The sequence below is a fragment of the Schistocerca piceifrons genome, chromosome 11 (genome assembly GCF_021461385.2).
Source record: "Schistocerca piceifrons isolate TAMUIC-IGC-003096 chromosome 11, iqSchPice1.1, whole genome shotgun sequence".
Taxonomy (NCBI): Eukaryota; Metazoa; Arthropoda; class Insecta; order Orthoptera; family Acrididae; genus Schistocerca; species Schistocerca piceifrons.
Window position 1 is genome coordinate 120,175,205 of NC_060148.1, and position 9,236 is coordinate 120,184,440.

The window sequence follows — 9,236 nt, forward strand, 5'->3', positions numbered from 1 at the left end:
TTCATAGTAATTTGGAATAGTGGTCTCTAGCCATTACTTCTCCAAAAATATTGCTTCGCAGAAGTTTGTCTTTACTCCAGTACTCTACTAAATATAATTTCTTGTTCCACGTCATTCAAAATCATATGGCAAAAAAACATAGTTTGGCTACTCCAGTTCCTTCTGAATTGTTTCATTTGCAATTAACTCTACGAGATCTTCAGAGATAATCACATTTCTGTTTTTCCCTTGGTCTTAAGAATGAAAGCTCTCTTCAGCTTCTATCTGTTCCTTCCACAGAAAGAACTCCGAAAATAAAATCACACTGCATAAGTAGCGCAAACGGAAGTGCAGCACTTATGTGTTATTCTGAGAAAATAATTTAGTTGAAATACATAAGATAACGTAGTAGGTGAATACGGATTGGGGCTAAGAAATGAAAGAGGAAGCTGCCTGATAGAATTTTGCACAGAGCACAACTTAATCATAGCTAACACTTGGTTCAAGAATCATAAAAGAAGGTTGTATACATGGAAGAAGCCTGGAGATACTGACAAGTTTCAGATAGATTATATAATGGTAAGACAGAGACTTAGGAACCAGGTTTTAAATTGTAAGACATTTCCAGGGGCAGATGTGGACTCTGACCACAATCTGTTGGTTATGAACTGTAGATTAAAACTGAAACTGCAAAAAAGTGGGAATTTAAGGAGATGGGACCTGGATAAACTGACTAAACCAGAGGTTGTACAGAGTTTCAGGAAGAGCATAAGGGAATAATTGACAGGAATGGGGGAAAGAACTACATTAGAAAAAGAATGGGTAGTTTTGAGAGATGAAGTAGTGAAGGCAGGAGAGGATCTAGTAGGTAAAAAGATGAGGGCTAGTAGAAATCCTTGGGTAACAGAAGAAATATTGAATTTAATTGATGAAAGGAGAAAATACAAAAATGCAGTAAATGAAGCAGGCAAAAAGGAATATAAACGTCTCAAAAATGAGATCGACAGGAAGTGCAAAATGGCTAAGCAGGGATGGCTAGAGGTCAAATGTAAGGATGTAGAGGCTTATCTCACTAGGGTTAAGATAGATAAGACTGCCTGCAGGAAAATTAAAGAGACCTCTGGAGAAAAGAGAGCCACTTGTATGAATATCAAGAGCTCAGATGGAAACCCAGTTCTAAGCAAAGAAAGGAAAGCAGAAAGGTGGAAGGAGTATATAGAGGGTCTATACAAGGCGATGTAGTTGAGGACAATATTATGGAAATGGAAGAGGATGTAGATGAAGATGAAATGGGAGATATGATACTGCGTGAAGAGTTTGACAGAGCACTGAAAGACCTGAGTCGAAACAAGGCCCCGGGAGTAGAAAACATTCCATTAGAACAACTGATGGCCTTGGGAGAGCCAGTCCTGACAAAACTCTACCATCTGGTGAGCAAGATGTATGAGACAGGCGAAATAACCTCAAACTTCAAGAAGAATATAATAATTCTAATCCCAAAGACAGCAGATGTTGACAGATGTGAAAATTACTGAACTATCAGTTTAATAAGTCACAGCTGCAAAATACTAACACGAATTATTTACAGATGAATGGAAAAACTGGTAGAAGCCGACCTCGGGGAAGATCAGTTTGGATTCCGTAGAAATGTTGGAACACATGAGGCAATACTGACCTTATGACTTATCTTAGAAGAAAGATTAATGAATGGCAAACCTATGTTTCTAGCATTTGTAGACTTAGAGAAAGCTTTTGACAATGTTGACTGGAATACTCTCTTTCAAATTCTAAAGGTGGAAGGGGTAAAATACAGGGAGCGACACGCTATTTACAATTTGTACAGAAACCAGGTGGCAGTTACAAGAGTCGAGGGACATGAAAGGGATGCAGTGGTTGGGAAGAGAGTGAGACAGGGTTGTAGCCTCTCCCCGATGTTATTCAATCTGTATATTGAGCAAGCAGTAAAGGAAACGAAAGAAAAATTTGGAGTTGGTAGTAAAATCCAGGGAGAAGAAATAAAAACTTTGAGGTTCGCCGATGATATTGTAATTCTCAGAGACAGCAAAGGACTTGGAAGAACAGTTGAACAGAATGGACAGTGTCTTGAAAGGAGGATATAAGATGAACATCAACAAAAGTAAAACGAGGATAAATGGAATGTAGTCAAATTAAGTCGGGTGATGCTGAGGGAATTAGATTAGGAAATGAGTCACTTAAAGTAGTAAAGGAGTTTTGCTATTTGGGGAGCAAAATAACTGATGATGGTCGAAGTAGAGAGGATATAAAATGTAGACTGGCAATGGCAAGGAAAGCGTTTCTGAAGAAGAGAAATTTGTTAACATCGAGTATAGATTTAAGTGTGAGGAAGTCGTTTCTGAGAGTATTTAAATGTAGTGAAACATGGACAATAAATAGTTTGGACAAGAAGAGAATAGAAGCTTTCGAAATGTGGTGCTGCAAAAGAATGTTGAAGATTAGATGGGTATATCACGTAACTAATGAGGAGGTATTGAATAGGATTGCCAAGGTCAGAAGTTTGTGGCACAACTTGACTAGAAGATGGAATCGGTTGGTAGGACACGTTCTGAGGCATCAAGGGATCACCAATTTAGTATTGGAGGGCAGCGTGGAGGGTAAAAATCGTAGAGGGAGACCAAGAGATGAATGCACTAAACTGATTCAGAAGGATATAGGTTGCAGTAGGTACTGGGAGATGAAGAAGCTTGCACAGGATAGAGTAGCATGGAGAGCTGCATCAAACCAGTCTCAGGACTGAAGACCACAACAACACACACAAGATAACACCGAGCAAGTATTATCCGCTCTCTAATAATTATTATAAGCAAGGTGCTGGAGAAATTGTGGTAATGGAGACAGTCTGCCCCATTCATGTGTTGTATAATCTGAAAATGGTTGTGGTATGTAAATACAATCCATGTCAGAATGCTTTATGCCATACTTCCAACCTAACCTCAGCCTAGGGCTGCACCACAGATCAGCCTGTCACCACAGTGAAATTTAGAAACATGTAGCATGCTGGGGCAAATCCAGATTAACAATTTAATGAGTCTGTCTGACACTGTAGAGTTGTTTAAAGTTATATTCTGAAAATATATTGCCAGTCATGGATTACCCTAAATACTTTCTTATCTGTATTTAGATTAATAATACTCAACATAAACACTAATGATTACTGTTGTTGTTGTTGTTGTTGTTGTTGTTGGTGTTGTGGTCTTCAGTCCTCAGACTGGTTTGATGCAGCTCTCCATCCTAATCTATCCTGTGCAAGCTCCTTCATCTCCCAGTACCTACTGCAACCTACATCCTTCTGAATCTGCTTAGTGTGTTCATCTCTTGGTCTCCCTCTATGATTTTTACCCTCCACGCAGCCCTACAATGCTAAATTTGTGATCCCTTGATGCCTCAGGACATGTCCTACCAACCGATCCCTTCTTCTAGTCAAGTTGTGCCAAAAACTTCTCTTCTCCCCAACCCTATTCAATACCTCCTCATTAGTTACGATATACCCATCTTATCTTCATTAGTTACGTGATATACCCATCTTATCTTCATTAGTTACGTGATATACCCATCTTATCTTCAACATTCTTCTGTAGCACCACATTTCGAAAGCTTCTATTCTCTTCTTGTCCAAACTATTTATTGTCCATGTTTCACTCCATTTAGTTACTCTCAGAAATGACTTCCTCACACTTATATCTATACTCGATGTTAACAAATTTCTCTTCTTCAGAAACGCTTTCCTTGCCATTGCCAGTCTACATTTTATATCCTCTCTACTTCGACCATCATCAGTTATTTTGCTCCCCAAATAGCAAAACTCCTTTACTACTTTAAGTGACTCATTTCCTAATCTAATTCCCTCAGCATCACCCGACTTAATTCGACTACATTCCATTATCCTCGTTTTACTTTTGTTGATGTTCATCTTATATCCTCCTTTCAAGACACTGTCCATTCTGTTCAACTGCTCTTTCAAGTCCTTTGCTGTCTCTGAGAGAATTACAATGTTATTGGCGAACCTCAAAGTTTTTATTTCTTCTCCCTGGATTTTAATACCTACTCCAAATTTTTCTTTTGTTTCCTTTACTGCTTGCTCAATATACAGATTGAATAACATCGGGGAGAGACTACAACCCTGTATCATTCCATTCCCAACTGCTGCTTCCCTTTCATGTCCCTTGACTCTTATAACTGCCATCTGGTTTCTGTACAAATTGTAAATAGCGTGTCACTCCCTGTATTTTACCCCTTCCACCTTTAGAATTTGAAAGAGAGTATTCCAGTCAACATTGTCAAAAGCTTTCTCTAAGTCTACAAATGCTAGAAATGTAGGTTTGCCTTTCCTTAATCTTTCTTCTAAGATAAGTCGTAAGGTCATTATTGCCTCATGTGTTCCAACATTTCTACAGAATCCAAACTGATCTTCCCCGAGGTCGGCTTCTACCAGTTTTTCCATTCGTCTGTAAATAATTCGTGTTAGTATTTTGCAGCTGTGACTTATTAAACTGATAGTTCGGTAATTTTCACATCTGTCAACATCTGCTTTCTTTGGGATTAGAATTATTATATTCTTCTTGAAGTCTGAGTGTATTTCGCCTGTCTCGTACATCTTGCTCACCAAATGGTAGAGTTTTTTTCAGGACTGGCTCTCCCAAGGCCGTCAGTAGTTCTAATGGAATGTTATTTATTCCCGGGGCCTTGTTTCGACTCAGGTCTTTCAGTGCTCTGTCAAACTCTTCATGCAGTATCATATCTCCCATTTCATCTTCATCCTCTTCAATTTCCATAATATTGTCCTCAAGTACATCGCCCTTGTACAGACCCTCTATATACTCCTTTCACCTTTCTGCTTTCCTTTCTTTGCTTAGAACTGGGTTTCCATCTGAGCTCTTGATATTCATAAAAGTGGCTCTCTTTTCTCCAAAGGTCTCTTTAATTTTCCCGTAGGCAGTATCTATCTTACCCCTAGTGAGATAAGCCTCTACATCCTTACATTTGTCCTCTAGCCACCCCTGCTTAGCCATTTTGCACTTCCTGTCGATCTCATTTTTGAGACGTTTGTATTCCTTTTTGCCTGCTTCATTTACTGCATTTTTGTATTTTCTCCTTTCATCAATTAAATTCAATATTTCTTCTGTTACCCAATGGGTTCTAGTAGCCCTCATCTTTTTACCTACTTGATCCGCTGCTGCCTTCACTACTTCATCTCTCAAAGCTACCCATTCGTCTTCTACTGTATTTCTTTCCCCCATTCCTGTCACTTGTTCCCTTATGCTGTCCCTGAAACTCTGTGCAACCTCTGGTTTAGTCAGTTTATCCAAGTCCCATCTCCTTAAATTCCCACCTTTTTGCAATTTCTTCATTTTTAATCTACAGTTCATAACCAATAGATTGTGGTCAGAGTCCACATCTGCCCCTGGAAATGTCTTACAATTTAAAACCTGGTTCCTAAATCTCTGTCTTACCATTATATAATCTATCTGATACCTTTTAGTATCTCCAGGATTCTTCCATGTATGCAACCTTCTTTTATGATTTTTGAACCAAGTGTTAGCTATGATTAAGTTATGCTCTGCACAAAATTCTACCAGACGGCTTCCTCTTTCATTTCTTAGCCCCAATCCATATTCACCTACTATGTATCCTTCTCTCCCTTTTCCTACTGTTGAATTCCAGTCACCCATGACTTAAATTTTCGTCTCCCTTCACTACCTGGATAATTTCTTTTCTCTCATCATACATTTCTTCAATTTCTTCGTCATCTGCAGAGCTAGTTGGCATATAAACTTGTACTACTGTAGTAGGCATGGGCTTCGTGTCTATCTTGGCCACTATAATATGTTCACTATGCTATTTGTAGTAGCTTACCCGCACGCCTATTTTTTTATTCATTATTAAACCTACTCCTGCATTACCCCTGTTTGATTTTGTATTTATAACCCTGTATTCACCTGACCAGAAGTCTTGTTCCTCCTGCCACTGAACTTCACTAAGTTCCACTATATCAAACTTTAACCTATCCATTTCCATTTTTAAATTTTCTAACCTACCTGCCTGATTAAGGGATCTGACATTCCATGCTCTGATCCGTAGAATGCCAGTTTTCTTTCTCCTGATAACGATTACTGCACCATATCATTAACTCATTGGAAAGACCTACACATACAAACAATGTACAACATTAGTTACCTGGCAAATACTTACATACAATACAGTACACTTTAGTTTCATCACCTTCCACAGAATTAAATGTGATTTCTTTGAACTCCATTTTTTGTTTTGAACACTCTCCAAGTGGTATATCAGTTCTTACCTCTGAGAGCATCAAAACATATTGCACTCAGTAAATGTCATCTAAATAGCAAAGAAAATGGGTTTTTGCTTAATATCTTAATATCATACTGTGATGGAAAAGGAACGTGTAAACAGAATTAATGCACTTATTCATCCATCATGTTTAATACTGCCAATTATGAAGCAGAATCTTCAGGGATGTGGAACAACACAGTGAAGGTGCAGTGAGAAACTAGGGCCTGCATTACTTAAATATCTAAAATAAGTTATTTGTGCTTCATGAAACTACTGTAAAAATTCAGGGGAAAGGCCGCACCTCCAACTCTTCGGAAACGCTCTATCCAGAGGGCCTACATCACAAGTGACACTTTACTTTGCTTAAGTGTACTAGTTACCTGTTAATTGTCAAAGAGTTTTACAGCAGTTCTGGCATTCGCCTCCCATGACTTGCATAGTAATTAACCCTCTCAACCCTTTCATTTATAGCCTTAGCTTGGACCCATTTGTGGGCTTTTTGTGATACATGAACGTTTCTGCTCAGTCTGCACTGCACAGAGGGTACTGCAGACGTTCACACTGGTGATATCTCCATAACATTTTTGCTAATATAGCACACTTGACTATAAACCAGCCATCTGGTTACGGCAGTTGTGTTACATTATTACATTAAGGTTAACACAGCATTTAAATGGTGACTGAGAGGTAACCAACATTTCTCCTACCTTTCCAGAAGCAGAACTGTGTCTCTTCATGTGTTTGTTTACGTCTGTCACCAGCTTATCATAAATATGTAATATTTCTTTCCTAGGCTCTACTTGTATATTCTTGTGATGCTTCACCCCCATACGTCACACAAGCCTGCCACACCACCAGTCTGTGCATCAGCCATGGTGTAACGTACAGTGAGAAATTAAGAAAAGCACAACACATACACACACACCAAGATAGCTCCTGGGAAAATCATAATAACGAAGCGTTCAAAGATCTACATACCGGTAGCTACAACTAACTGGCTCTTACGGCCAACCAATGAGACATCGGTGCCAGTTGAAATAGCTATGTATAATGCCTTGTGGCTGTAGAAGGTGTAATGACAAGCGGCTCGCAAGCCCTGAGGAATCATGGGGTCAACAGAAGCGTCCGATTCCACCTGTCTGCATTGATGTAAGGGTGTTGTTGTGGATGATGTCATTACGCCACGGTGTTTATGAGTTGGTTGTGTTTGTAGATGTTGTCTTGTTGTGTTTCATAGTGCCCTCCCGTGTGTGTTTGTTTGTTTGTTTGGTTTTTTTTAAAAAAAACCTCTTATATTTAGCTTGACCTCTCCCTAAAACCCACAATTTCCCCCAGTTGTCTCATTAATTTGATGGAAGTTTTGGATGGAGATGTTATTGTCTTATTTATACATATTTTCATGTTTGTTGCCATGTGTATGTAGTAACATCACAGGTGCCATATTGGAGATGCTTAGAATAGCAATTTCTGCCATATTGATGATGTCATGGGTCAAAGCAGACGGCTGGAATCTGACACTTCTGTAATCCAGGGATCATGACGTCATCTCTCCCGCTAGTCAATATCGCTGGCAGTTTTCAAACCACGGATTTCTTTGAACCTAGCCATCCTTTGCAGAAGCAGCTCGCAGGCCCTCAGGAATCTTGACGTTATATCATGACATGAGGTCATCTCTCACGCTAGCCAGTATCGCTGGTAGTTTTTGAACCCCAGATATTCTTTGAGCCAAGCCATTCTTTGTGATGCTGTGTGGGTGTATGTACAGTGCCAGATTTTGTGTTGCATGTGCGATAAAGCATTTCTGTTATGGAAAACTTTGTATCCTTCATTTTCCTTGTGTGTGCATATAGAGCCAAATATGGAAGTTACTGTGAAGTGCCTGCAGGATGACTGCAATTTTTTTCAACGTCTTGGCAAATTTGAGAACACTGCTGCAAAAGCACATGCTTGCAGAGGAGAAAGGAAAGTTTATATTCCAGACAATGGATGGTAAGTAACTTTGTATAATAATTTTATGATGTGCAAGAAAAGTAAAGTGTCTGGTAAATCTACAGAATTTCCTTCTTTGTGGCTATAGTATTCTGATGCACTGTGTTACCCTGTAAAGTTTCTTTCAGTACAACTATGAGGATTATTTGTGGTAACAGCATATTATCATAAGAAATGGCTTCGGTATTTAAGTTGCCATGTTTGTAACGTTTGTTGGTCAGAATTTGTGTAGTAACTGTATTCTAACTTCAGTATCACTCTAATATTTTGTTTCAGTAACATGTTCCTTCACACTTGAAAATTTCTGAATGTTCAAAATGACATCAGTGACCATAGTCAGTATTTTTACAGTAAAATTGCTATGAATTGCAGTGACAGAATCCAGATTTGTGAGTGATGTTACCTATTTTTGTAATGGATGTTTCAGAGTTTCTGAAGTGAAAGTCCAAAGAAGAGAAGACAGCAAGAAGTAGCTATTTGTGTTTTTCATGGTTTATAGGCCTACTGGCGAAACTTGCTACGTAAAAAAAAAATGAGTAACGCATCAAGCTTGGTACCTCTATGGTGATGTGGAAATCCGAGCAATGTTAATAAAGAAATTAATTTTGTGTTTTTTTTCGTTTGATTCCTTTATCGTGTTGCCTATAGTTCACAAAATTTAATTGAAGTACCAAGTTGATAATTTCAACATAAATTGGACTATGCACATAGCTGTCTCTAATGGCTTTGCTGCTTTTCACAGGTGAAGTATGATTATTCACTAGTCCTTCAGTTTGCATGTTTCTTAATCAATTGTGGCAAAAGAAATCACTGACTCAAAGCATAATTTGCTTGGTACACATAATTGGAAATTGCTTATTTAGTTGTAATTTTACATTTTTAGATTATAGTATTGTCTGAGAGTTTATCTTGCTGCCTTTCTTGGGTGTGGTTTT

General features: G+C 38.6%; 1 long non-coding RNA gene across 5 annotated transcripts in view; it reads left to right on the forward strand.

Annotated features, from left to right (window-relative positions):
* Positions 1-8,784, forward strand: part of LOC124720057 — a 72,991-nt gene extending 64,207 nt beyond the window's left edge. For 3 of the 5 annotated variants that reach the window (XR_007006050.1, XR_007006048.1, XR_007006052.1), the window contains one exon: positions 8,163-8,481. This is a non-coding gene — a long non-coding RNA (uncharacterized LOC124720057). Of the gene's footprint in view, positions 1-8,162; positions 8,482-8,728 lie in introns of those variants that run through there. The other 2 variants (XR_007006049.1, XR_007006051.1) reach the window with 2 other exon arrangements.
* The last annotated feature ends 452 nt before the right edge of the window (positions 8,785-9,236 follow it).